This window comes from Oryzias latipes, chromosome 21 (assembly GCF_053564925.1).
Source record: "Oryzias latipes strain Hd-rR chromosome 21, Olatipes_Hd-rR_3.1".
Classification (NCBI taxonomy): Eukaryota; Metazoa; Chordata; class Actinopteri; order Beloniformes; family Adrianichthyidae; genus Oryzias; species Oryzias latipes.
In genome coordinates this window covers 9,234,135-9,261,177 of record NC_136257.1, presented here as the reverse complement: position 1 = coordinate 9,261,177, position 27,043 = coordinate 9,234,135, and the positions used below count along the sequence as shown (strand labels likewise).

Here is a 27,043-nt window from a genome sequence, read left to right as displayed (position 1 = left end):
TGAATGTTGCAATGGAATGTTAAAACCATTGCCTGGATACTAGTTGTTATTTTAACTTGTCATGTCAACCTAGTAAAAAAAGTTATACAGAGAATCTGTGGGGGGTCATTAAAATTGTAGGAGAGAGTGACGCTAGTAAAAAGAATAGTTAATGCATTAAGTTGTATTTATTTACATAATACATAATAGATTTATCACCATGCCAGCCAAAAACGTCCCTCAAGGTAGTTATAGGTTGTATCTGAATTTCCTCACTAATCCCTAACTACTAAAATCTACACAGTGCAGGACTATCTTGTGCCTTAGATTTTCAAAGCAATTTGGACACCATACTACTTTTTTTTAAACGCCAGATGTGATGTCACCATATGATGTCACTAATGTCCCCCCTGCTGTGGGTGAAAATGGTGCTCAAGGTTAAAAATCTACTTGTTTCACAGCTGCCCAGCATACACTTTTATCCATCTGCTCAACTGCCCTAAAGTTTTCTGAAAAAAAAAAAAAAAATCTTGTTTCGGCACCAATGAAACATTTTTTTTTTCCCTTCATCAACCTGTGGTTATAACAGGTACACAGCAGCTGTCTTAGAGCTGTGTCACATTGCGTTACCAGCAGCAGATCAGTGATTGCACCAACATCAATTCAAGCTCATCGTACAGTACATTGCCTACAATAACAACGGCGGCCCTTATTGACCAGATAAATGTCTTGCATAGGGTCACAAGTGCACACATGATTAGTCACTCATGTGTGCATGGGGGAACAGAAGAGTTCATGCAAGTGTCCACACATACACACACCTGGCTGGCCTCTGAGGACTCCCCGTGTTCAGGAGCACCAGTGCCCCTGTGGTGCTCTGCCCTATGGTATCATGCTGGGCAGATATTTCTGTCTGCTTGGATGGCTCCTTGACATGGTGTTTATTTGGATTGGCAACTTGTTTTTTATTTTAATCGATAAGCAGTGCAGAGGAAGGAAGAGCGTGTCCGAGGAGAGATGGCAGCTGCCAGTCTCTCCTGAAATAACTAAAAAAATAGGAGCAGCCCATGGAAGAACAAAACTATTTCATTTTATAGAACTACAATATGCTGTCACGTAGATTCTTGATTTTTTTAGTTTGATCAATTTTATTTAATTTCAGATAAACCAACTGAATTCTCCGTACTATAGAGGGTGCACCGTTAATAATTAGTCTATTTTCAAACAAACATGATGCAAAAGGCAGACAAAACCTAAGGAACCTTAAACATTAAGAGCCAGAGTTGGAGGGTTCTGGCTGCCGCTGTTGCTGCGGCGGGGGTCTTGGTGTGGGGATGGCTGGGCACTCTCCCTCCTTCTTTTTACATTCCATCATCCATTTTAGAAGAACATAAACACTCACTTGAGCACAGGTGTTAGCTCACCTCTGCACTCATTTTTGCGTGATTGAATGAAATATTTCACACTATTTGGTTTGAATGCATAGGTATGTGTGTGAGAACAATATTTGTATTGTGTGCATATTGACAGGTGAACGTGTTTGGAGCCAACAGGTATGTTTGTGGCATTTGGGTGTGTGTGTGGACAGGCCCCGCCCTTATAGACTTGTAGTACACCTGAACCTCACTGTAATGAATATAACCATCCAGAAACTTGTTGCTTTATGTTGCTTCATGGTTTTACCCCCCCTTTTCTATAATCACCCATCTATCGCCCCCTCTCACATCCCTCTGTTTTCTTCCCTCCTCTCCTTTTCCGTCCGGTCCAACACAAAAGATTTTTAAGTTTGGCCTTGATTACAAAAGGGGTTTATTCAGACATACCTCTGGTTTTTCAGAAGATTCATAACCCCTGTTGCTAAAGTAAAATACGTCCAACACAAGAGGCCTTCAGCTATCATCTGTCTGCCCAGCTGTTGGACAGGACAAGTTAAAAAAACATTAAGAGCCACTCCTAACATGCCTTGGAAGACTGATGATAGCAAGCATCTGAAACAGAATTGCAGGAGAACAGAGAGGAGATATACAGGAAGACGGAATTAACAATTCATAAAGAAATTTTGAAAGAACAACTCAAAATTTACAATAAGACAATTACAGGAACATTTATAAAATCTTATTTCATATTTAGGGTGACATGCCCCAACAATGACGGACGCACGTTACCACACATTTACTAAAGAACTTTTTTAAAATGAAATGTCAAATACCATTTTCTTTATCATTTTAATTATGTGACAGAATGAGCGGTGTTGAATAATAAAAAGAAAAAGAAGTTTGGCGGATTGCTTTATCTTTTTAATTTCCAGTTAAAAAAATGCAGCTTCATTTTGAAAATGAAAAAGCATTTCTGGTATCGACTTTTATTTTGAATTATGCTACAGAAATGCTTCCATGGTTGCCCAAGTTTTGGATGTCGAAAACACAAAATTTTACACAAATTGATTAAAAAAAAAGGAGGATCCATTTACAAAGCAGCCATGAACAATGAGAGTGGGACAAACTACTTGATATGGGGTTGGCAGGACAAACCACTTCTCCAGAAGCAATGGGGGGGATGGACAGAAGACACAATGAAGACAATTTAAACTAACTGACGGTCATGAGATGGAACCCCTATGCAACACTATGGTAAATCAGGCGTAACTTGCAACATAAAAAAACAGACTGATACCGTTAGAACAAACGTTACTGTGATTACGTTAACTCCTAACCTTGATAGTAACATGTAAAAAGAAAAAAAAAAACACCTCTACACATTAGCCGTGTAGCCCTAACCTTGTTTGCAGCGCCATGTTTGTCTCAAAATCGCTATAATATCAGTAAACACCACAAGAATGAACCTATATCTAAGGCACTGGATTGTAAGGTGCATTGTTGTTTTTTGAAAAAAAGTGAGGCTTTTTAGTGTGCCTTATACCAAAAATGACTATAATTAACAGAATTTTACCAAAAATTTGTATTTGCTTATACAGCAGGTAAAACAAACATGTCCAAAAAGACCTTTCCCCAACTTTTAGGCGAACGTTGTCCTTCACGTTTCCATGAGTAAAAAATTGAAGTTTATGCAAAAATCACAGAACTTCATGGCGCGCAGTGCTGCCAAGGCAAAGCTAACAAAATGTTGTCAGAGGGAAGCAAGAGTTAAGTGAAGGGGAAGGAGTTGAATATTCACACTCATTTGGCTGACACCTCAGGGACTGCAGTCACTCACTGTTGCATTTATATGCATTGTATTATGCATGGCTGTTCCGAGTGACAATCAACAGCTTTAACACCCTGACTTTAATTTAATTAAAGCTGTGGCTGTCAAGGTGAAAACTTGATTTGCACACATACCAGAAATCACACATGTGCTGGCCCACGCATAGGCACAAAACACGAGGGTCACTATAGGTGGAGGTGGACCAATTGTGTGGATAATTAGATGACTTAAACGCTTGTCCAGGCAGGAGAGCAAAATGGCCAGGCCAACGCATTTAGTGTTGAGTCACCGCCTTTTTTTCTCTCCCCAAAACTCTAGAAAGCAGCCCCTTCCTCAGGTGGACGCCCTCGGGCTAGGTAGAGCTGCCTTCGGGCTCTTGAGCGCGGATTCTGTTTTTAAGCCTCCATAAAACTGAAGCCTGACCTATTTGTCTCTGGTGTAACAACTTTTTACAATCCAGTCATTTTCCCCCGTCACAATGGATCAGTGTTTAAGTGGGGCTGAAAAGACGAGATGAATGGGATTCGCACAGTTTGAAAAAACAAATAATGAGTGCAACAATGAAGCCAGTTCCGCCACATTCATCTATTTAAATTCACTGACAAAATGATTTTTCAAACATTCATTGTGTTTACAGACTTCATTATTTCAGCTGAGAGAGAGCTCACATACTGAGCTTTACAAACAGATGCAAAACCAACGGAGCTGTGTATCAAACATTTTCTTTAAATCCATGGTCATCTTTTAATCTTTGCATAAAAGACGGTCTTGGTGGCATTTGTGGAACATTAAAAGAGCGCAGAGAAGGAGACGGCGAGGTGATGAAAGTAGAGCCAGGGTTTTCTGAGAGACTCAGATCACTGTGCAATTTCCTTGGAAAGTCTTTCATCACCGACCGGTCTTCTGGACCTTAATGACCACGCCGAACACTGACTCTTTGTCGGCTTGCTACCCTCACCAGTTGTATCAACCCAGTTCAAAGGAACAAAAACATCTCACAGGAGAAGGCCTTCGTTTGTAGTTTAATAATAATGTCAAAGTCAAATTTACATAGATTTTTGAAGACATGGTAATGTGATTGTTTCCCCTATTCATGTGAGAATGTTTATGTTCCATAGCTGTAATGTTGCCAATGGCTTAAAAAATGTGTTTTGATTTGAGTTTTCTGGAACTAACTTACGTAAAAAAAATTAAAAAAACTTAAGGCCTGTATTGTATTTTCCAAAGTCTCAGGAGCCAATAAACGTTTCTGAAAAAAATCCAACAAAGCCAGGGTTATTTTATTTTCACACCAAATACAATTCATCCATCACATTTGCATCCGCTGCGTCTTTGTCAACACGCATCTAATTCAATGCTCAAACTTGTCTTGTGTGGGGAAAGCGACCGTCACGTTTTCACCCTCATCACTACATGGCGGCGTCGACTTTATATCTCCTTTACAATCCATGGAAGACACAGATGACATTGAGGGATCAGGTATATTTATTTTGAAGAGCTCTACTAAAGCATCGATAATCACGTCTGGTTTCATGAGATCTTTCAGTCTTTTTTGATTGATTTATTTATTTCAAGTATTGTAGTTAACGCAACAAAGAATGTACACAGATTTATCAAAGTCGTTACAAAAATGATGAAATGAATAGATTAAAAAAACTGAAAATTATACTAAAAAAGACACTTAAGTCACATTTGCTTAATTAGATATAGTGATCATTAACTAAACTCACGTAGAGCTTGATTTATTGCTTGAAAGGTTGTGGGAAGAAGTGATCTTATATAATCCCACCTCTACTGAGTTAATTCATTTTATAGTTTTACATAGTTTTTGTAATCCTGTTCCTATCCGATAGATTCTTTTCAAGTAACAAATTCCAGTGCCTATTGATGATTTTTTCATGGCTATCTTTACTCTATCCTGTAGGAGCCAGTGTCTGAATGACGGCACCTAAAGCATTACTTCCATCTCTCCATAACCCAGTTTGATGACTAGCTGTCCCACAAAAGTCAGGCAAAATAAAATAAAAACAAAAATAAAAATGTATCAATGCAGATAAGAAAAATATCATAAAGTTCAGGAGGAGAACAATAAGGTTCTCCTCCATGTTTGTTTTGGACAGCTATTTTTCTGTGTTGAGCCAATAATTTTTATTTAAAAAAAAGTGCAAGTTAGTTAAATTACCAAAATAAAAAATGTAACTCATACAAACTACTTAAATGACTTAAAAAACGAGTGGGTGTCGAACTCCTTAAAGGCCACTATTCTGCTCATTTCCTGCTGCCAATTATCTGGATCAGAAGTGTTCACGCAAATTGGAGAAACTTCAAGGATAAGAATATTTGGAAGAGATGGACACCACTGTGTGGGGATCATCCTACCCCTCTATTGATTTACAAGAGGCCAGTTAGTGGGCACCTTGACCAACGCTTTCTAAAACAGATCATTAGTTGTTGAGTCAAGATGTGTTTTGGTTGTAGAAATAAATAAGGCTTTGTCAGCAGAAGGACAGACATTTTTGTTTAGACTTTATTACGGGATTCATAAATTTCATAAAATCTCAAAAGTTGGTGGGCATTATTGTACAAATTATGTTAAGGAGTAAAAATAAATCAATAAATGATAGTATTACATCCAAAGTTAGTATTTTCGTTTTGATTTGACCATTAACTCAATATAACTACATTAAAAAATAGTTTTTTTTTGTTTTTTTCTCTGCAAATGTCCACGTGGAGTTGAATTTTGGGGAGAAGGGCTGCGGTGGAGCTGCTGCAAAAAGAGAAAAAGACTTGCTTTCCACTCATTAAAATCACGGTCAGGTGATTAGTGTTTCACCTCTAACAGCTCAGCTCCTCGCCGGGAGCTGACAACCTTTCAGTCCTTCCTTCATGAACCCTTGTCTCCATGGAGAACATGAAATGGAGTATACAACATGAAAGAGCCGGGTTTAACTGTGCTGCTCAGACGACGAATCTTACAAAAGTTATTACGGCGGGAGATGCTTGATAGCTGAATGCTGACTTTAAATGTTAAATTTAGGACTCTCAGCAAGAGCTTTCCCCCCTCATGCATGCAGCGTGTGTGCACAAACACACGGGTAGTATAATACACACATTCCCCTGGGAAGACTTCCCCCAAGCTTCCCAATTCTCACCTGCTTCTGCTTTCTGTCATGTGTTTCTCATTTGTCACAACATTCACTTGTTACACTTTACTTCAATTTGATGTGCGAGATGCAGTCAAACCTGAACGACAAACAAGCGGCCCCCACCTAAAAGCCAAAAGCCCCAAAAACAGTAAACATCTCACTCCTCTATGTTCCTTTCACCTACACCTCACACCGTCAGCCACTCTGTTCAGAACAAACAAAAATCTAATGAGAGCTTTGTGCTCCGCTTATAGCTCTCATCCCACAAGTTTCCCACTGGCAGCATAATGGTTACCTTCACGAAAATGGCAGGTTAATGTAAACGCAGGTTTGCGTTGTGTTTTTTTTTTCTTTTACTCTGACATTTTTCCTCAAATCCCTCTTCCTCTTTTCTCCTTCCTTCCTCATGTAACACCAGGTGAGCATTGACATCTGCTTCCTCATTGTAGGCATTTTTTCCCTGTATGACTTAGAAGATTGTGCTTCCTGTCGGTTTACAAAAGCACAGAAGTGTGCATGGAGTGAAGAACAATACGTCTTTCTCTGCGTACCCCCTTAAGAATCCTTATCTTTGGAATTGTAATGTAATGAGTGACCCCTGTGAAACAAAAGGCCTCGCAGCTCTTGGTGCTCTGTGCTCCCTGGGACCGTAGTTATTAGAAACGCAGTGTTTGCTCTTTAACCTACTTTATCTTTGCATCAGGTAGATGCAAAAATAAATAAAATGTTCACGCAAATCTAATTTACCCCTCCAGCTGAAGACAAGCAAACATAAACCCTCCGAAGCACCCATCTTAAACGGATGTTATTTGCAGTTTGTAGACCAGCCAGACACCATAAAGCTGTCATGATGTTTGAAACGTCTCCATTGAACGATGACACACTGTAGGCCAATGGTGATTTAAATGTCTGTTACTGTCCTTGTCCTCAGTGACAAGTGGTCACCAGTGAGTCTGGCATCCATCACCTATTAACCCTTGTGCTATCCTATGAGCCCCCCCCCCCCTTGCATTGACGTGTTCTCCCTACCATGACAAAGGTGGAGAAGATTTCATGCTATCCATGGACACCAGTGAGGTTCACAAATCATTGAAGAGAAAAGGTTCAGCAAACTGTCTAGTGGGTCTAGATGACCCAACTCCCAATGTCAAAGTGTCTAGGATAGCACAAGGGTGACTTTTTTGCAAGTCAGCAGGTTGTTTTATTTTATTATTTTACATAAAGAGAAAAAGGAAGCCAATTAAAAAATGAAAAACAGGTAGAGCTTTACAGTAAAAAAAACCCAAACGGAGCTGGTGTCGGGTTTAAAAACCTTCTCAGATGATAACGATGTTTTTGGTGTTTTTAACATGTTCTTGCAGCATTTTATTCATGAAGGAGAACACATATGAAGAAGATTAAGTTTAAAATAGCATTTCTGATTATTCCTTTATTCAAATTGTGGTGAATCAGAAGCAGACAAAAAAAGCTTTTGGAAAAAGCTTGGAGTTGTGACCATTGACTGTTAAATGGACAAATCGAGGTGTGACATCACCCATAGAAAATGCTTTACCTCTCGCGAAATGAGGCAAAATTTCTCAGCATTGCTTCCTGATGCGGGCGCCGCCATGTTGAAGCCAGTCAACAGTGGTCCGAGTCATCGTATCTCCGGCAAAGGCGACAGTAGTTGCCATAGATACAATGACTCAGAACGACTCGGACTAATCCCTGTCGACTGGTTTCAACATGGTGGCACCTGTATCAGGAAGCAATGGTACTTATTTGGGAACACAAGAAGGGAGTGTTTGAGCTGTCCATTGTTTTTACAGTCAATGGTTGTGACGCAGAACCTACAATGGCCGGCCACAAGCTCCCTCCTCCACTCCATTCTGATGCATCCACACGAGGCAAATAGATTCATGTACGTCTTTGTTTTACTCATCTGAACTCACATCTGGCTCACAACTGTACAGCTGGATCGCTTCAACATTCCTCACCATTTTTGTTGCATCTGTAGTGTTAAGTTGGAAGTGTGAGCGGCCGTAAGCTTCCGGGAGAGAGCGTAAACAAATAGATGATGGGAAGTGGGGGTAGGCTTACTCCACACCAAGCGACACAGGTTTTTTGATTTTGGCTAAAAAGGACATAATCATAATTTGAAAAAAACACTGATATGCTTTCAAAATGAATAAAAAGATGATTAGAGTGGAACTTTAAACAAAGCAGCATTCCATGCCTTTCAATGAGGAAGTAGGAAGTAGAATCAAAGGTTTTATTTTGGTAAAGTCATTATTGAAAAAAAGCTCCTCACATCTTTTATAGTCTTTATACATTTGTCTGATTTGTGTTGTTAGGTAGGTTATATGTGCTACACGTCTAAATGAAATAAATATCATTCCATGTTAATATTCCCTACTGAAAATCGAGTTTTTGAATTGACTCGTGACACTCAGAACAGATTAATTGTATTTAGTGACAGAGAATGAAAACAACAAAAGCAAAATCAGTTGTTTAAAGCTGAGTGATGTCTCTCTTGGTAAATTTTTCATGTCTACAAGCCTCTCCAGCTTGTGAGTGACATACTTTTTGTGCTGCCGAACCGCCACAAGTACAGCAGTGTTTGTGTAAAATGTGTTAGCTTGTGTGTGTCGCAGGGGCTGCTTTGTTGTTGACGGCTCCCCTCCCCATATTGGGGCTGGCAGATGTAGAGGTGTCAAAATGTTGATTAATTGTTTACGGTCACCTGTCTGCGTGGCTGCCTGTCTGCCATGTTGCCGTGTGCTGGGGGGATTTAGGGTTGTGGGGTCAAAATGGGAGAGGAGGGGGGAGCTGGAAAGGTGAGGAAAGGGGAGACAGCAGAGGGACGGCACACAGGAGCTTGAGCTTGTGTATACGGTGCTGTGCCATCAAGTCGGAGTCTTCAGCTGCGTCTGTCTGAACAGCAGTGTCGTCATGTTGAACACGGATCACTGTGAGCCCCGCCAGGCCTGGGCCTCGCCGTGATAGTCTTCTGACTGCAGAGGGGCAGGGAAAGAAAACTTTTAATCGAGAGCCAAAAGTGCCTTGAAAAAAAAGTTTCTTTTTAAAAAACAGTTTTTTTTAAGCCCATGTAATTCTACTGTTTAATTAAAATCCATTAAGATCACAACATGTAAAAAAAAACAAACAAAAAAAACCCCCAAAAAATGGAAAAAAACTAACTCATGAAGAAGAAAAAAAGAGAAATCGTAATTATAGATCAAAAAATTGCTTTTTCAGAAATCTAATAAGCAACAGAAGTGGTGCAACCACTGTGATGTTCACATTACTCATTGGTTCTGTCCCATTTTTAATACGTATCTTCTGAATTTCTGATTTAAAGCACTGCTGAATATTTTACTAAATTCAGAGCAAAGAAGTTGAGTTCAGTTAAATGGGATTGAAATGCATTCATTTAGGAATTTTCATCTTTGATTTTCTCTTTTGCTGTTCCATCTCTATTCCGGTCTTTCTAGATGGAGCATATTAGCAACGTGACATGAGGAGGCTTCTGTAGCGTAGTTTGCTTTGCCCTCATGTAGAGAGAAAGACACACTGGACTTGTGCATCATTGAGAAGCCATATTCAATTCAGTTTGAATGGCTTTTGATTTAGCCCATATTATCCATTGCTTACTTATTCATAGGCCACTAGGTTTTCTTCCCCTCCATCCATTCAAATCAATATTGCAGAACTCGGTTGTGAGTGTGGGTTGGGGTTTTCTTCAAAGTGGCAATTCTTCCAACCATCTGCGCCTCTTTCTCCTTCCCTCCCTGCACAATGTAAGCCCGCCCTTAGTAACAAGCCACGGAACACCAATCTGTGCCGTGATTCGGCCAAGCCCTGCCTGCCGACTGAGAAGGAGCATCATCAAAACTATTCTGTGTTGCCATGGAAATAGAGACCTCAATAAGTTCATGGTTTTCATGTGTTTTTTCATTTTTTTTTTCATTTTTGGAGTCTTGCTTGCCATTTGGTTGGGTGCTTGAAAGAATGCACTAGGTACAAACTGTTCCTCCTCATTGTTTTCTCTCATTCCACTCCTGTATTTATGTGTTTTTATTTACTGATTGTAACCATCAAGCCCTTCCCACCATTTCTGTCCTGCTCCAGGAATGCACTTTTGTGTTTTTGTTTGTACTTGCACAGCAGCCAGTACACACGCATCCCCTCGAAAGTGTATACAGTGAGGAGTAAATATAGAAGTCCGTGGATCAAGAGCCTGCACACGCTTGTGAATATGAATAAGAAAAGTAAATACGCTCAGCTGGATGGATGAATGGAAAGAAATGGGTCAACAGAATATATTTCCAACAAACAAAATGTGCATCATATTAGCTATGTTGCTCAGGTTTCTCCTCCACTGTGAGCATTTGCATGGTGGTAGAAGCCCTCATGTTCACAGCTGATCTCTTATTATGTCTGTGTAGTAGTTGTAGCAGCAGTAATAGTAGAACAAGGCTTTGAAGTGTCTGGATCCACCACTACTACTCACAGAATATAAATGTATGTAAGCTGTGTGGGTCTGTGTGTGTTGTGGGGGTGTGAGCTGGGATAAAAAAAAAATGAAGCAAAAAAAAAAGGAAGAGCGGAGTTTGTTATACGCATGTCACTGGGATGTATGATACAGTTTGATCAGATGGTTTCCCAGAAATCCTCTTTGATGTTAATATTATTCATATGAATGTGGTGGGATAGTATAAACCAGTTCTCAGAGGAGTGAACGCTCACAATGTCTCAGTTATACCTCCACTCACTCTGCAAGGATTGACAGAAAAAGAAAAAGAAAAGCTTATCTTTACAGGGAGCAGAATTTGGGGAGGAGAATCTTGTTGAGAGTGGGTTGGAACAGCTTTATTCCATGTAATTAGCTACTTAAAAGTACATTCTTGGGATTAGTTTGAGGCCGTTATATTGAAATAACTGGAAAATGAATGCTGTGTGCGGTAAAATATGGCAGCCCTGAAGTGCAAATAACACTAACAAATCACTTGCCGCAAAAACATTTTAAAAAAAGCATTTGAAAAAGAAAGAAAAATAATCAAAAACAACAATACATTTTAGAAATCAAAACATTGATGGATTGGATGATGACTTTTGTTCATCATTTCAACCGAGAGTTATAGAGCATGAAGTCATACTGGATCTGCTACCAACTAATCATGAAACTTTTATAAGTATGCAGACGCTGAGGACGCATTTTAACTAAGTGAAACGTCAAAAATCAAACATCATCTTCCAATCAGCGATGTCCCATAACACCTACCGTTTCCAGTTTAGTTTTGTTTTATTTATTTAGCATATCATTTGGATTTCTGTAAATTACTTTTGTTTTTTGAACTGCCTTATTTTTTTGGAATTCCAGAATTGTTTTTAGATTACTAAAACGTAATGTGTTGTTTTTTATTGATTGTTTTGCTTTTTTTTAATTGTTTTTATGATCTTTAAATTTTTTTGAGTTTGAATGATTTGTTGATGTGATTTGGACTTCAGGGCCACCATAGTAAAATGCAAAGCACTGAGGTAACAGTTTGTGATTCAATTAGAAATGAAAGGCAGTGTTGTAGGTTACTGGGACTGAGGTATGTGGTTGCATTAATTCCATTCTACCATACTGATGTAATGGATGCAAAGTTTTATCCTCCATTTGCTTCCAGTTGACTTTCAAAATTTCAGTCGTGGCTGTCAGAATCAATCATTTTTAAACAGGGAAGTCGTGTTCAGCATCACATGCAATTCGACGCTTTCTGACTGAAATGAGGCTGCCTGTGAGTTTTGTCCTTATCTGCTTGTAATCAACTGTCCACTTTCATTTCCGATGCTGACCCTAACTAGAGATGCGAATGATAAGGCGGGCCTCCAGATGCATCTGCATGCCAGGCCTATTGTACTGCAGAGGGGAAGGGATGTGAGAGGGGGGGGCAAGAGGAGAGAGAAGGGTGAATTTGCTCGAATCACTGAGGGCTGGCTAACCCCCCACTCTTTTTTTCTCTCCCTGAAATGGAGATGTTATTACATTAGCAGCTAAAAAGGTTTATTCACAGTTAGTGCAGTTTAGGCATGCAAATCAAGGATTTCAGTGTGCTGTGTTGCCTGGAGGTATAGGACAGAAAGCACAGGAGATTTGCAAGGATTAGTTCCACAGGTTCCTTTTATTATGGAAAGAACCCTTCCTTGAATAAAAGGGGGAGGAGAAGGTGAGTTGAGGAAAAAGGATAGAAGAAAGGAAACAAGGGAATTCAGGAGATATGTTTTTTTCTCTCTTCCCCACATTAGCCCTGTTGTGAAGTAAGTGAGTGATTTTTTTTGACATCTTGACTCACACATGTTCTGAGGTTACGCACACCCCCACACCTTGCTGCCGTAACAGTTGGTAAACAGTATGCAACTCCTCGCCTGGCTCTGCTGAAGGGTGTGTGTTTCCATGCCGTTATGTGCACCAGGATGTGTCGCAGGTCTGAGGTAAGTGATGGTTATGATGATGAGGCCTTTTTGGCAGATTTTACAGTGCACACTGCTCAGTGCACATGAAATGGAGGGTGGCGACCCATTCAGATCGCTCATGTAGAGGGGTGCATGTCTGAGGGACCGGGGTGCAGCAATCTGATATGCTTGACTTGTAAAGTTAAAACCTTCATTATCTCGGCACGAGGCACAAGGTGTCACCTTCATTGGGCCTGACACATGCACGCTTCCGTAACCGTGGGAGACCGCACACACAGGCGTGCACTCACAAATGTAAATACAACTCAAACCACGGGAGACAAGGTGTGGAGACGACGGTTTTGAGAAAGAGATGGACAGAAAAGCTGAGAATTGATGTGCAATCAGGAGACACAAGGTCAGCCTGGCTTGGTTTTGCTGCACTGGTCAAGGTGACGGGTCCCGCCAGAGGCAAAGGGACACACAATCACACAGAATGAGGGTTGGCGGCAAATGACTCTTCTCCGTGTTTCTCGGGGAGGAGAGAGTGATGGGGGGGGGGGGGGGGGGGGGGAGATTGATGGGACGGTGGGAGTTTCAGTCAGCTGTCGTGATGCCATCTGCTGAACTATCATCTATCCTCCACCAACTTTCTCCTCTCTGGGGGTTTCCACCTTCAACAAAACAAGTTATTTGGATCTACAATTAAAGAAACTTCTCAACATGTTCTTCAAAAATATATTTTAAAACCCAGGATTTTTTCTGTCTAGGTGTCCTCACGCGACTCTCAAGGAGCAACGAAGACCAGAAAACCATGTTGGGGTCTCAGACAGGTTGTGTGTAATCAAACAAAGCCCTTTTTGGGCTATCCTATAACAACACAGAGTGAAAAACAAGGATTACAGTAGTGTTCCATCATATCTGACCAGAGAACTTTACAAAACCAAAGGAAATTGATGTTTTGGCTGTACATGTATGGCCTCGCAAGATTTAACTTAATTTACTTTGACACAATAAAAAAGTAGCTATTTGTCTGTTTACTACAGGAATCCTAAATGTGACCCAACCACACTTTAAAATGTTTAGAAAAGCTCACAGTATTGTTTTTAAAGGAATAGGGTTACATTTTATTTCTAAAGGATTACCCCAGCAGCTCCACGTATTAAGCAATATTTTATTCTGACAACTACATGCACATTTGTGCTTTCATGGCAATGCTTCTTTTCCCCCACAGATTGTTGAAAACATACGAAAAGAAGAATACTTTTGAACTGCATGACAATTCCCTCTACACAGTGAAAGCAGCCCCATAAATTCTTTCAAGAAAAAGCAGCAGCTTTCCCCTTTTGAGCCATCTCCAAAAAAAAAAGAAAGAAAAGAAAAGAAAAAGTCTGGATATAAAAGAAAATGTGATAATTTTAAGCTTGTAAAGCTGTAGAAAAAGTGTTTTGGCATCCCCGAATAAGAACAAGACTTAATAAGACTGTGAAGTTGATACAAAACCGGGTTTTTATCAGCAAATTTGTTGAAAAAAACATAATGTCCTGTAGGATTTGCTTTTATCAATACTGTTGGTTTGTGTGGTGACTCAAAACAGACACAAATTGGAAGAAAAACAGTTGCCAATTTTTTTTGAAATTGTAGAACAATTTTAAAACCACCAAAACAAGATAATATAATAAAAAAACAACTAATAATGTAGCCTTTTGGGATGTTTTTGCCTATTTGAGCCCTCACAAGTGTTATTTTCTCCTAATGCATTTGTAAGTTTTAACTATTGAACCTCTAGCCTCTGGATTGAGGGAGAACAATTGTGGAGCTGCTCCCCCTGCTGCTCCTCGATGGAAACTGCCTGTGGGCGTCAGACACTGCACAGTGTGTGTGTGTCTGTGCACGACAAACAATCCTTACTTCCTGGTGTTAACATGTGCCCACCATGAGGACACATGTTACCCAGTTCGCTGCTTTCCACCGCTCAGGTCTGTCTGCTCTCTTTAAGTCGGTTCTGCTGGATAAGACCACAAACATGTACGTGACCTCACTTTCTAGTGTGCCACTCGGTAACAATAGCTCCGGCATCTGCGAGTGATTGTCTGCGATGACTGACTCTTAGACCCTTTTATTACTTGTCTGCCCATCCAGCTGTAAAAGTCTAATGATCTTGTTTGCTTTCAGTCTTTATGGGAAGGGACACACACTGTTATGAAAACTACCCATGTAAAGGACATTAAAAAAAAAGATGAAAACACACCGAGAAGCAAAAACTTAAATTTTTTTTCCACCAAATACATTTTTTTCTCTCTATGACATACCAGCGCATGGGAAGTCCGCAGAGGGGAAATGATCACACAGCGCTTCATTAAAAAGCTTTTCTGCTTCATTTTCTTATTCTGTTTCCCACTGCAATCTACATTCAGAGAGTTTAAGCAATATCATTTGCATTTTATCAGCCATATGGTCACCTTTCATGTTCACATGACCAAGTGATCAAAGGCTGGGATTTGGTTTAATTGTTCCCCACTGTTAGGTTTCAGCCAGTGAGGACTCTCCATCTCAGCTTCAGCAGGTGGTGGGTGCATGTGTGTGTGCGTGCCGTGCACGTGAAAGCATGCAGTGGGTGCATAATTGTATAGTTGCAACTTGTAAAAAAAAAAAAAAGCCGGGCAGCTCAGCTTTGTCTCTGGGCACCAGCACACTGTTTCTAATGGGTTTGAAGAACTGATTTTTTTAAAATGAATTCAAGATGCTTACAGCTCCTCTTTTATATGCAATACCCTGAAGCTGAAAAAGACTCTGTAAGTGTGTATGTTTACCCGCTACGTAAACAATTTAAAGTCAGCATTTTTGCATTTTATTCACTCTTTTACAATTAAATATTAAGATGCACAAAATTAATTGAACAAATTAATGTCTCTGTCCTAATTCTGTCTGTCTGTCTGCAAAGTAATTACACATGAGGTGCTTAAAAAAATTTGGTTTGTTTGGTTTCTGTGATTGCTCACGTTGCATTCTCAAGCTCATTGGACTTGAGAAAGATGGGATTTTAGTGGGCTCTAATAACATTATCATTAATTAAAGAACTAAAAAGTCATAGTACCAGAGGGACTAGCAATTCTTTTTTAATTCCTGCCCTTTTTTGTCCGCTAGAGTTGGTTTTAAGTTCAACCCCCATGAGCAGCTCTTGAATCCTGAAATTCCAGGAACTTTGGTCTTTGGTTCTCTAGTGCCACTTGTAAAGGCAAACCAAATGAAATCAAGATAAATTAGACACCATTCTCTGCTCGTTGAAATTGAACTCTGTGTCTATCCTTCTTGTGAAAGCTACTTCAGCTAAGAGAGCACACGTCACTGGTCTGTACATCTATAGTTGCACTCGACTTACGTTCCTGTAAAGTAATACTGCCCCAAAGTAGCAGCCCTTTCAAACCTAAAAGGACCAACAGACAAATGCAGAAAATGTTCACAACTAAGTTTCCTCAGGTTTTGTTTCACATTGCACTTTTGAGAGCAGACATGGATGCAGATACTCATCTGCTCAACTGTTTTTCCAAAGAAGAAAACAAACACTAGTGGACTGGTGTAAATGTCTCCCTTAGCAAAAGTAGTATACCATACTTAAGTTGTTCATTTATTTATTTATTTGTTTTTGCATAATCTGCCAGGGGTGCAACTTGTACTCAGGTTTAATGTATATGTGATTTAGAAAAAATAAATATTGGCTCATATATTTACAATTTTCCCGCTAACAACTGGTTGCCCAGTAGCGTTTTTTTTCCCACGAACAGCCACTAAAGGGCACTGTAGGTGTGAGCATCAGTATTTGCTACTGACAGGAACGCAGAGGAAGAAGCACCGCCCAGAACAAACGTGGAGGAGAATCTGATAGTTCTCCTCATGAACTGTTTGACATTTTTCTTATTTGCATGATGTCATTATTATTATTTTTTTACTTTTTCCTTCCTTGGGCTAATGCGGGACAGCAAGTCATCAAACTGGGTAATATGGAGACGGAAGTACCGCTGAAAGCGCCGTCATTCAGATGCAGCTCCTGCAGGTAAACATCTCTGAAAATAATGACGGAAAAATATCATGTGTTTACTGATGCTTTTGTAGAGTTTTTCAAAATAAATGTACTTGTTCTGGATTATTAGGTAAAACAAACTCTGGTTCACTTAAATGTGTCCAGTCTGAATACATCCTGATTTATGTCTATGAAGACTCTCATTCATCCAGGTTGGTTCCATTGTAGTAGGTTTAGGGGATGTCATCTGGACTTGGTTTTTAAAGTTAGAAGACGTTTCGCAGGCGAAACGTCTTCTAACTTTAAAAACCAAGTCCAGATGACATCCCCTAAACCTACTACAATCCTGATTTATGAATATATTTTTTGGACAAGGATTAAGCATCAAATTTGATGCACATCAAAAAAGAGGCAGCAGATGCAAATTGGACATGTTAAACTACATGGTGTGAACACAGCATTCCGCTGGGCTTGACAGATTTGTTCAGAAGCGTTGCACTTTTCTCCCAAAAGTGAGATTTACATATGATTTTTTCCTCTTTATTATACATTTTTGGCTGCTGCAGCTTATACTCCGTAAAACACAGTATCTAGGTGTACCGCAGGCGTACTTAGTCTATGCCAGGGGTGTAAGCAGATATTTGTTTGTGCTGGTACTTTAAGAAATTATGTCAACGTAAATCTTTTTAAAAGCAGTAAATGCAGATTAGGGGTGTAATGATTAATCGATGAACTGATTAATCAACCAAATTGATCTGTCTGATGCAAGTTGTGAATTGAATCCTATCAAACTATACCATTTTAAAATCAAAAATGAAATAAATTGATTATATTGATATTAGAAAAAATACCATTTGGATTTAGGCACTGTAGGTTTATTTTATTGTAACGTAAAAACTACCACGTTTTTGGTGCGGAAAACACACACATGATGACAGCAAAAAACAATCAGTCCATTATTCCAGCCCAATGTGTGGAAACACTTTGAATTTAGCAAAGACATGTGACCATACAGTAATAATGTTCGGTTCCAAATTATTTGATGTGGGAAAACAACAGTGGGCTGAACTTTCTTAAACTAAATTGTGAATGGATTTACCATTAATTCTTGTTTACCTGTTTGTTTGTATACATTTAATTTACAGAAGGAATCAGGAAAACTTCACCTGCACTGTTCAGTACCCTGGTATTTATCTATCTCTGAGTCACAATGGTTGAATTTTTGGCTAAAGAGGTCCGATTTTAGGTTAGTGAATCAGATAGTTGAAAATTAACAAATATCAACCATGAATCGGATCAGCTACCTGAAATTATGATATGAATCAAATTGTTGTTAAAATGAATTGTTACAGCACAAACATAGATAAATGCATTTATAATTTAAAGTGATGAGATAGAGTGCTGCCTGTTTCACAGTTTTAGCGTCAACAGCCTGCAGCTGCTTTTGATTAAGTGCTAAAGCAGCAAATGCGTCCACACAGCGGATCTTCCAGACGGCACGGCGTACCTTTTTATATGCTATAGTGAATTAAAACATTCCTATTTAGCTTTGAGTAGTTTTCAACTAGTGTTCTTTCTACACCACACATACATAGTATATAGAATGCCATCTGTATTGACTCTAGTGAACCACACCAGGGTTCACTTGCAAACGGTGATTCTTGTTTTCAAGTGGATCAGTTGTCCTTTCTGGTTCACACTAGAACTCCATTCACTCTCACACTGACACAAGCAAAGCAGACCATCTGAAGAAATGAGGGGTCAATGCGGTTCTGAGGTCCAAGGGCACGCACTCCAGTACTCCAGTAGATTTGGGGGGGGGGTGATGATGAGGGAGATGGTTGCAGAAGAGGACTTAATTTAAAAGGGGGCTTTGACATTCATTTTATTTTACTCTTTCAACTCGTGCAATAAGTTCCATCTATCCCCGATTGTATCAAAAACTCACACACACACACACCGGAATACCCCCCCCCCCCCACACACACACACAAACACACATCTCTCTTTTGTCACAGTGGTAGTGATGAGTTGAGAGTCAGGGTGGTCTATGTGAAAGTCAGCTGATAGGAGTAAACTAAACTCAGCAGGCCTGTTGTTTGTGTTTATTTTGTGTGTTTCAGTCATCCGAAACAATAACCCTTATGTTGTTTCACATGTTTGAGTGATTTTAAAGACTTCCTATAAAAACACAGCCACATGTATCAACGGTGGTCTAAATATATAACTCTGCTATCTGGAAATGCTCTTTTTTTCCCCTGTTGTTTACACTTAAAAGTTCCCCTTATCTCCTTCCAGTGGGCTGGGAGGTGACAACCTTGCGTTGAAAGGTAACAAAAAACAATTTAAGGGCATTGAAAGCTGAAGTCTGCCCTTCAACATTTGCATTGGCAATCTAATCTCATCCTTAATCTCTGACAAGTTTTCTTTTTCTTTGCTAAATTTGCAGCCTCAAAGCAGACAGAGGTGGAGGTCTGGTCTTAATTAGGTTAGTTATCTCTGCTCCTGAAGGATACAGTTCTCTCCGCAGGACTATTTTAAATTAACCTAATTGGATTTTTAGCAGAAACTCAGCAAATAGTCGGGGTTAAATAAAGAGTGGGTCATAAAAGAGGGGGCTCACTTGGGCCGTGTTGCGTGAACTACGAATAAAAGCCCTTTAGAGAGTCATGTTCAAGGTTCCTCTATACTTTCCCTCAACAAATAGAAGAGAAATGCTACAGGCTTGCCTCAAGGGGAGCAGGCCTCGCCAGGGGCACAAAAGCGACTGAGCCAGAGGGTCTGAGCACCAAACTGAGCGAGCTTTGGCAGGCAGTTGGAAACAGAGCTGAAAATATGCTCATATTCAAACAGACCAACTTAAAAACAGATTTGAAATGTTACCTCTAAAAAACCTTTCCTGATGACTGATTGTAGAGGAGGGGGTTTCTAATATCCGGCTTGACTGGTTTAAATCTAAACTTTTTATGATTCAAATCTAGAATTATTTAGTGTTTGATTTACCTTCATAAGTCCAGAGAAGATTGCTGCAATGAACAAAAATATTTTTTATGTTTTTAGTAAAAATACAGCTCAAGGAAAATAAAATTCACACCAATTAAAAAAAAACTGCACTTTTTGACACTTTGTTTATTCTCTAAGAGAAAAAGACGAAGCCCATAAAAAAGAAAAGAAGTCATTCAAAGCCTTTTTTCCTATTAAATCAATTTTATTAACTCAAATCAGTCAGGGTTGTACTAAGAGTATGAAATTTCCCATTGTGCGGAAGTGTGAAAATATTCCAGGAGGCTGATTGATTATAACCAGTACAGGACAGAGCTGGGGTGTTGTTCACATGTCCTGGGGTGATTTAATTAGGAAAAGGTGCAGTGAGACACTGAGGGTCTCATACATTTAAACTAAACTTTATGTAAAATCTCTCATAACTGAAAAAGAAAAGGTCATTTTCATGTTGGTGGCTAAAGAAAATACCAACTGAAACATGTATGTGAAAGAATTTAATTCAAAAGTTAAATCGGCTGAATGTGAGATATATTTTAGCCTATTTTCCCGATCGTGTGTGTTCAGAAATTTGAGGTACACGGTGTGATGGGGTGAAGCATAGATGAGTTAATTAGCCATATCGACTGCTGTGGCAATGGTGCAGAGTGTGGATTTTTAATTAGTGCATGCTTGAGCGTGTTGAATCCTTGCTGTTTATCTGAATGGAACGGAGTGGAACAGAGCATGTCAGCATTGACCACAACTCTAGTCCCAAATCAGGGGTTGGCATTTTGATGTCCTCTGCTCCTGTCTCTTCCTGAATCCCCTTTTCTCATTCTGCCTTGTAACTAGGCAGCCATTTTAGTCCCGCCTGGTCTCTCCTGCCCTTCATTTTGAATGGGCAGTTTGGCCTCCTATCCCCCATTGTGTATCTAAACAGTCTTCCTCCTCTAAAAGGTCCCTCTGACCCCCAGCAGATTTTCATCCTCTGAGCTTATTTCATGTATCACATTTCTTTACAAATGTTTCGCAATGTGATCAAAGCCCTCCTACTGTTTGATTAAGCACTTTGGCTGATATACAATGTACTTTTGACTTTGTTTTTCACACTTTTATGCTTTCATGGATTTTCCATTAGCAACAACATTGACAAATTCAAGCACAATATCAACATATATCAGCAGCTTTATATTAAGGATTTAAGAATTTTCTTCCGCGGGCGAGAAACTGTATTGTCCACCTGCAGGTTGAAGTAAAACTGCTAAGCTATTAGCGTGTTTATGAAGTTTATGCTGTCCACCTGTCTCAATAATCCATTTGTCCAGCTGCCTTTCCACTGCTTATTTTCCTTCTTGGAGGCCCTTTCTTGTGAACATGGGACAGCCTGGAGCTAACTAGGTCACTGTCACACACATGCTCTGAGAAATATCCCAGTGTCAAAGTACAGAGAGCAATGTAGAGGCTGGAGGGCAGTGAAAGATTAAACACTTTATTGATACAAGTAGTTGAATGCTTGGTTTAACTCCAAACAGTTGACTGGATCTGAGTCGTCTTTTACCAACTATGAGTGAGTTAAAATAACACATTCTCATGTTACATCACTTTTTACTATAAGTATTGACGGCTATGTCTTGGGAGAAAGAAAACCTCATCTCAAACTCTATTCAAAGACACTGATGCAGTTTATGCAGGGCTCTGCAACCTGAAGTTCCAGAGCCGCATGTGGCTCTTTGACCCTCCTTTGTGGTTCTCTGGTTAAAGGATAGTAAAATGTTTTGAATTTCAAAAAGGAACGTGTTTTTCTGACTTTACGGCTCATCAACCGAAAAACAAAAAAACAGTTGGATAATCAAACTGTTTTCACCCCATTCAAGGACATTTCAGTCTTCCAGGCTCTTGACTACAGTACCAATAATAATCCAACAAATACTCCTGCAATGCGTCAAGCATTTTAGATGTGCCATATGGTATTTCAAAATACGGTAAGGGTTACTTAATGAATTCAGATTTCCTTTTAGTTTGTTAGATTCTTATGGTACACCCTGCAGTGCCCCAATAAAACACCCATACATACTCAAATTCAAATTTCCAAATTAACCAATGAATCACTGTGGGAGGAAGCCAGAGTGCCCAGAGAAAACCCACGCATGCACGAGTAGAACATGCAAGCTCCACACAGAAAGGTCCCAGGACCTGAACTAGGGCCTTTTTGTTGTGACGTGAGATTGCTAACATTTGCCCTACTGTGCAAACCCTGTCAAAAGTCATAAAGTATTTTCTGTTTTAAAAATATTCTCTTTGTGTTTGTTTTTTATTGAAAAAAACAACAATATTTTATTTATATTCATAGTTACATTAACATAAATACAAAATCAGTGTATTTTATTTCTAAAGGGTGAGACTGCGTGGCTCCTTCTGGGTTTTGGTCAGGGAGAAATCGACCCAAAGGCCTCTGTAAGTGTCAGTGGTTGCAGACACAGTAGAATCACAGAGAACCCTCTTCAAATGTGAGTGTGACGGGGTTCTTCTCAGCAGCGAAAAAATAAATCACTCGGAAATAAGATGGCCAAGCCAGCAGACTCAAAATGTCAAAAATGGGATTTTATTGATTCCCCAAAAAATAATCAGACAATAAATTCAGCTGATTTCAGGAGCACAAGACTGCTCTCCCTCAACTGGGAAAAGTTCACCCCTTATGAAGGCTTAGCCCCTCCCACAGGCCAATTATCCAAACAATTCCTTAAAACAAATTACTGAAGGAATAAACATAACTCCAAACTTACAGATATTTAACAGGAAAAAACGACAACAATTGAAAAACAGAAATAGGTTTGAAACAAAATCAATTAGACAGAAGGAGGAACAAAGCAAAACAAAAAAAAAAACAATCCTGACATGTGAAGTCACTTCCTGTTTCCTGTGGATATAAATGCTGATGTGTCTATTGCTCTGGTTTGGCTGTTGGTGGAGGAAAACTTTGATGGTGAGTGAGATTCTGTTTAAAACCAAGTGTGCACCCTTAGTATTAAACAAAACATGAAATATGAATGATTTGTGTCCCACAAAACTGTAAACTCTTACTGGGCTGGGAGAAAAGAGAAAAAAAAAACAACAATTTAGGCTCACGTTCAGGTGCTGTTCTGCAACCTGTGACGGTACTTCGTCACAGTGAGCCATTGACTGTAAACACAAAAATGTCAAAGATGAGTGTGTGGTTAAAAGTTTGGATGTGACTTTATTGAATTAAAAATAACAGGGCAACTAAGTATGACATTGAAGCCTGAGTGGTAATAGAAAATTCCAAGGCCCTCGCAGATCAGAGCATCTCATGATCATCTGTCAATCAAAACCTCCAAGTCCAGTATTTTGTGAATTTTTGTAAATTCCCCCCAAAAAATCATAAAATAATGTTGGTGGGAAGAGAAAGAAGCTCGTCTTCATGGTTTGTGCTGGTCTTTGCTTCCCTACTGGGCGTATTGATAAGCAGCACTGAACCCTGCAGTCAGTGTTTAATTGCATTATTTTGAGTCCTCTAGTCATCCACTTCTTTCCTCCTTGATGGAAAAGGAGAACCAGTTTTTACTGAAAAAGAGAGGTGAGGATCAAAAAGATATGCTGAGCCAAGAAGAGCAGGCTAACATCCAGCAGTTTGATACAGTCCGGATAAGCAAAAGCCTCAAACCTATTGCGCCGGTTTATCTTGTAGCTAATGCAGTTGCATTATCACACCAGAGGGAAGGTGGAGGGCCAGTGCATTACAGGGGTCGGAGCCTCATTCAAGTCAGACTTCAGCAACCCAACTGAAAATATGGGAAATGTGTGACATCATTGTTCAAGCCGGCTTTTATCTTGTTGAGGCTTATCGTGCGCACCGCACATTCACACAGCACACACGCATAAGCCGACAGTGGCGACGTCCAGCTGAGTGGATTAAAACAGCCTGCACACTGACAGACCTTGATGGGCCTCAGCATCTGTCCTGCAGCTTTGATTGGGGACCTTGTTGCTCCTCTGGAAGGTGGCATGTAAATTGTAGCCAAATGTGTGCATTGTAGTCTTAAAGATGTTTAAAACTTGTGTTTGACATGTATTTGTATTTTCTTCTAAAGTTTCTTTGTGGACAGTGTAATTAGGAGAAAGAAGCAATCATTTAAAAAAAAAGTGAAGTTCTTTTCATGGTCATTTGTCATTGTTGGATAACTGTTGTTTTCTGATCCTGGTTACTTAAAAAAGAATCAGAAGCTTGAGAAAACATGAAATGATTGTATATTTGGTGTGCATATAAATGAGCTCACTCTGAATACAGAAATAATTTCCAGAGACCAAACAAAGGGAATCATCCATCTTCGGAGGCAGCAGTCTAAGCAAAGATGCCCAGACTTCCCTCTCTGCCTCCGCCCAGTGGGACACGCCCACAACACCTCCCTGAATATGCGTCCAGGAGGCATCCGAACCAGATGCCCGAGCCACCTCAACTGGCTCCATTCAATGTGAAGGAGCAGCGGCTCTACTCTGAGCTTTCTGCGGCTGACCGAGTTTCTCACCCTGTCTCTAGGGGTGTGCCCAGCTACCCTACGGAAAAAGCTAATTTTGGCCCCTGATTTTGTTCATAACCCAGAGCTCATGAAGCAAAGGTGAGTATTGGAACGAAGATCGACCGGTAAATTGAGAGCTGTGCTTTCTGGCTTAGCTCAATCTTCACCACAACGCAGCACAATGCAGCGACAGCATAATGGCGGATGCTGCACCAATCCACCAGTCAGTTTCATTCTCTGATCTTCTCTCACTCGTGAACAAGACCCCAAGATACTCCAACTCCTCTACCTGGAGGAAGAGCACTCCACCCACCTAGAGAGGGTAAACTACCTTTCTCCGGTCAAAACGATGGCCTCACACTTAGCGACGCTGACCCTCATCCCAGCTGCTTCGCACTCTTCTGTAAAAAAAAACAATCCACACTGGAGCTCTCAACAAAGCCGAAAGGACAACATCATCTGCAAAGAGCAAAGAAGAAATCCTGTGGTCCCCAAACCAGACCCCTACTGGCCCCTGGCTGCGCCTGGAATTCTGTCGATAAAGACTACAACCAGAACTGGGGATGAAGAGCAGTCCTGCTGGAGTTCAACATGCACCGGGAACAGGTCCAACTTACTGCCGGCAAACCACAGAGACCGTACAGCTCTCAGTAAGGCTCCCCGGAACCCATACGCCAAGGGCACCCCCTCCAAAGGACACCACAGGGGACGCAGTCGAACGCATTCTCCAAATCTACAAAACACGTATGAACTGGATGAGCGAACTCTCAGAACCCTCCAGCACCCTCCAGCACCCTTTAGAAGGGAACCAAAATTATTTCCCTTTCATTTTAATTTAGAAGAAAAACAGCCATTTAAGATACCAGTAAGAAAAACAGAAAAAATATTTTGGCTGTAAATGTATTGTGGTAAAGAAATAAAGGTGCTTGATAAAAGCTAGCATCATTCTCCTGTGTGTGTGTGTGTGTGTGTGTGTGTGTGTGTTTTAAAATGTTTGCTTAAAACCTGTTTTAGGCAACACTAGCTTCAAATGAGCAGCTGTTGTAACTGCATTTTTTTCTCTCAAGGGATGGGCAACATCAGGCCTCATGTTTTCCAACATACACTGCTTTGGCATGTTCTAATTGAATGGACACACCTGAACCAGGTAATCAGTCATGAGTAGGGCTTGGATATCTGGAAATCATGCAAACACACCGGCCCTCGAGGCCTGGAGTTGCCCATCCCTGTGTGGTTTGGTTCTCAGTTGGTTTGAGCCCTTGGTCTGCTTTCAAAAGCACTGTGATTTAACCCTTGTGCTATCCTGGGCCCTTTAACATTGGGAGTTGGGTCATCTAGACTCACTAGACAGTGCGCTGAACCTCTTTTCTTCAATGATTTGTGATCTTCACTGGTGTCCATGAAATCTTTCCACCTTTATCCACCTTTGTCATGGTAGGGAGAACATGTCAATGTAAGGGTGGGGTCATCTAAGACAGCACAAGGGTTAAAGCAAACCATTTCTTCCCAGTCAAATCCAGACCACCAGACAACAATAATGTGAAATCATCTCTAATCTTATGATGCTTTTCTTGTTTGCAACAACTTTAAAGGTTTAGATTAGTAAGTAGAGAGCGTAGGTTTGTCCAATAATTTTAAAACTGTTTTTGCTCCCCTTTCTGGATCACTGAGGAGTTTTGGTCTGGTCTGTAACAGGACAAAAGTAGATATACTTTTGTATCTACTACAAAAGTATATCTACTTTTGTCCTGTTATCCGCGAAGAGTGAAGTAGGGTTATTGATATTGTAACGTCCCGCTGGATGAACTGAAAAGTCTGAGATGACCCTTTCCAACTGCAAAGCTTTTAATGCTGCTTAAATGGTTGCTGTCGGCTGCAAACACGCCAAATACAGAACTTGCTTTCACGCTGTCTCCTAATTCACTTCCAACTTCTCGTGCTCTCACCACACTTCCTTATATTCACTTGCTCCCCCGCCCCCACCCACACTCATTGAATCACATTCATCTGTAAGGAGCACCCATGTAAACACAGAATGCAACAGAATCACTTAACGCTAACTGAGGACTTACCAACTGAACGTCGGTCGTTACATTACTTTAAGGCTATGAAACCCTTCATTACACACTTTATACACTTTTCTCAGACAGACATTAACATTTTCACACTTTCTCCCTTATTTAAACTCAAAGTTAAAAGTTTCATCGAAAATATAGTTCAGGATTATAAAATGAAAACAAATATCTGATCACGATCAAAGATTTATTTATTTATTCTGTACAGGAGACATAGCATGGAGGACGTTAATTGACAATAGTCTACAGCCAATCAGGATACTGAAAAAAAATCAGCAAAACAGTGAGACTGAAGGGTGAACCGCAATGCAGCGAGGGAGTACTGTTTTCTAAAATCAAGCAAAAATAATGTATACAGCATGTATCTAGTCCCAATGTTGAAGATTTAATGAGATTTTGAAACCCTTAAAGACAAAAACATTTACTTTTTGTGAAGCTATAAAGCTTCTATAGTGGCAGTGTTGTTTTGTCTTGAACATCTTTATATAACACACAAATGTATTATTAGACTTACAGATATACCTCCAAAAAAAAAGAAAACATCTACACCGGCCAATGTGTTGAAGACCACATATTGGGAAAAATCCAATATGTGTGCATCCCTGTTTTTTTTATACATCAGTAAAAGCCTCATTTTGGTTTTAAAAAAAGCCAGAGAACTAACGTGTTTTTTCTTCAGGC

At 40.0% G+C, this 27,043-nt stretch overlaps 1 long non-coding RNA gene across 2 annotated transcripts in view; it reads left to right on the top strand.

Annotated features, from left to right (window-relative positions):
* Positions 1-27,043, top strand: part of LOC110017410 (uncharacterized) — a 122,979-nt gene that overhangs the window by 23,089 nt on the left and 72,847 nt on the right. The window contains exon 2 of one of the 2 annotated variants that reach the window (XR_013652914.1): positions 16,730-16,803. The exons of the other annotated variant lie outside the window; for it this stretch is intronic. This is a non-coding gene — a long non-coding RNA (uncharacterized LOC110017410). The remainder of the gene's footprint in view (positions 1-16,729; positions 16,804-27,043) is intronic. 2 annotated transcript variants of the gene reach the window in all.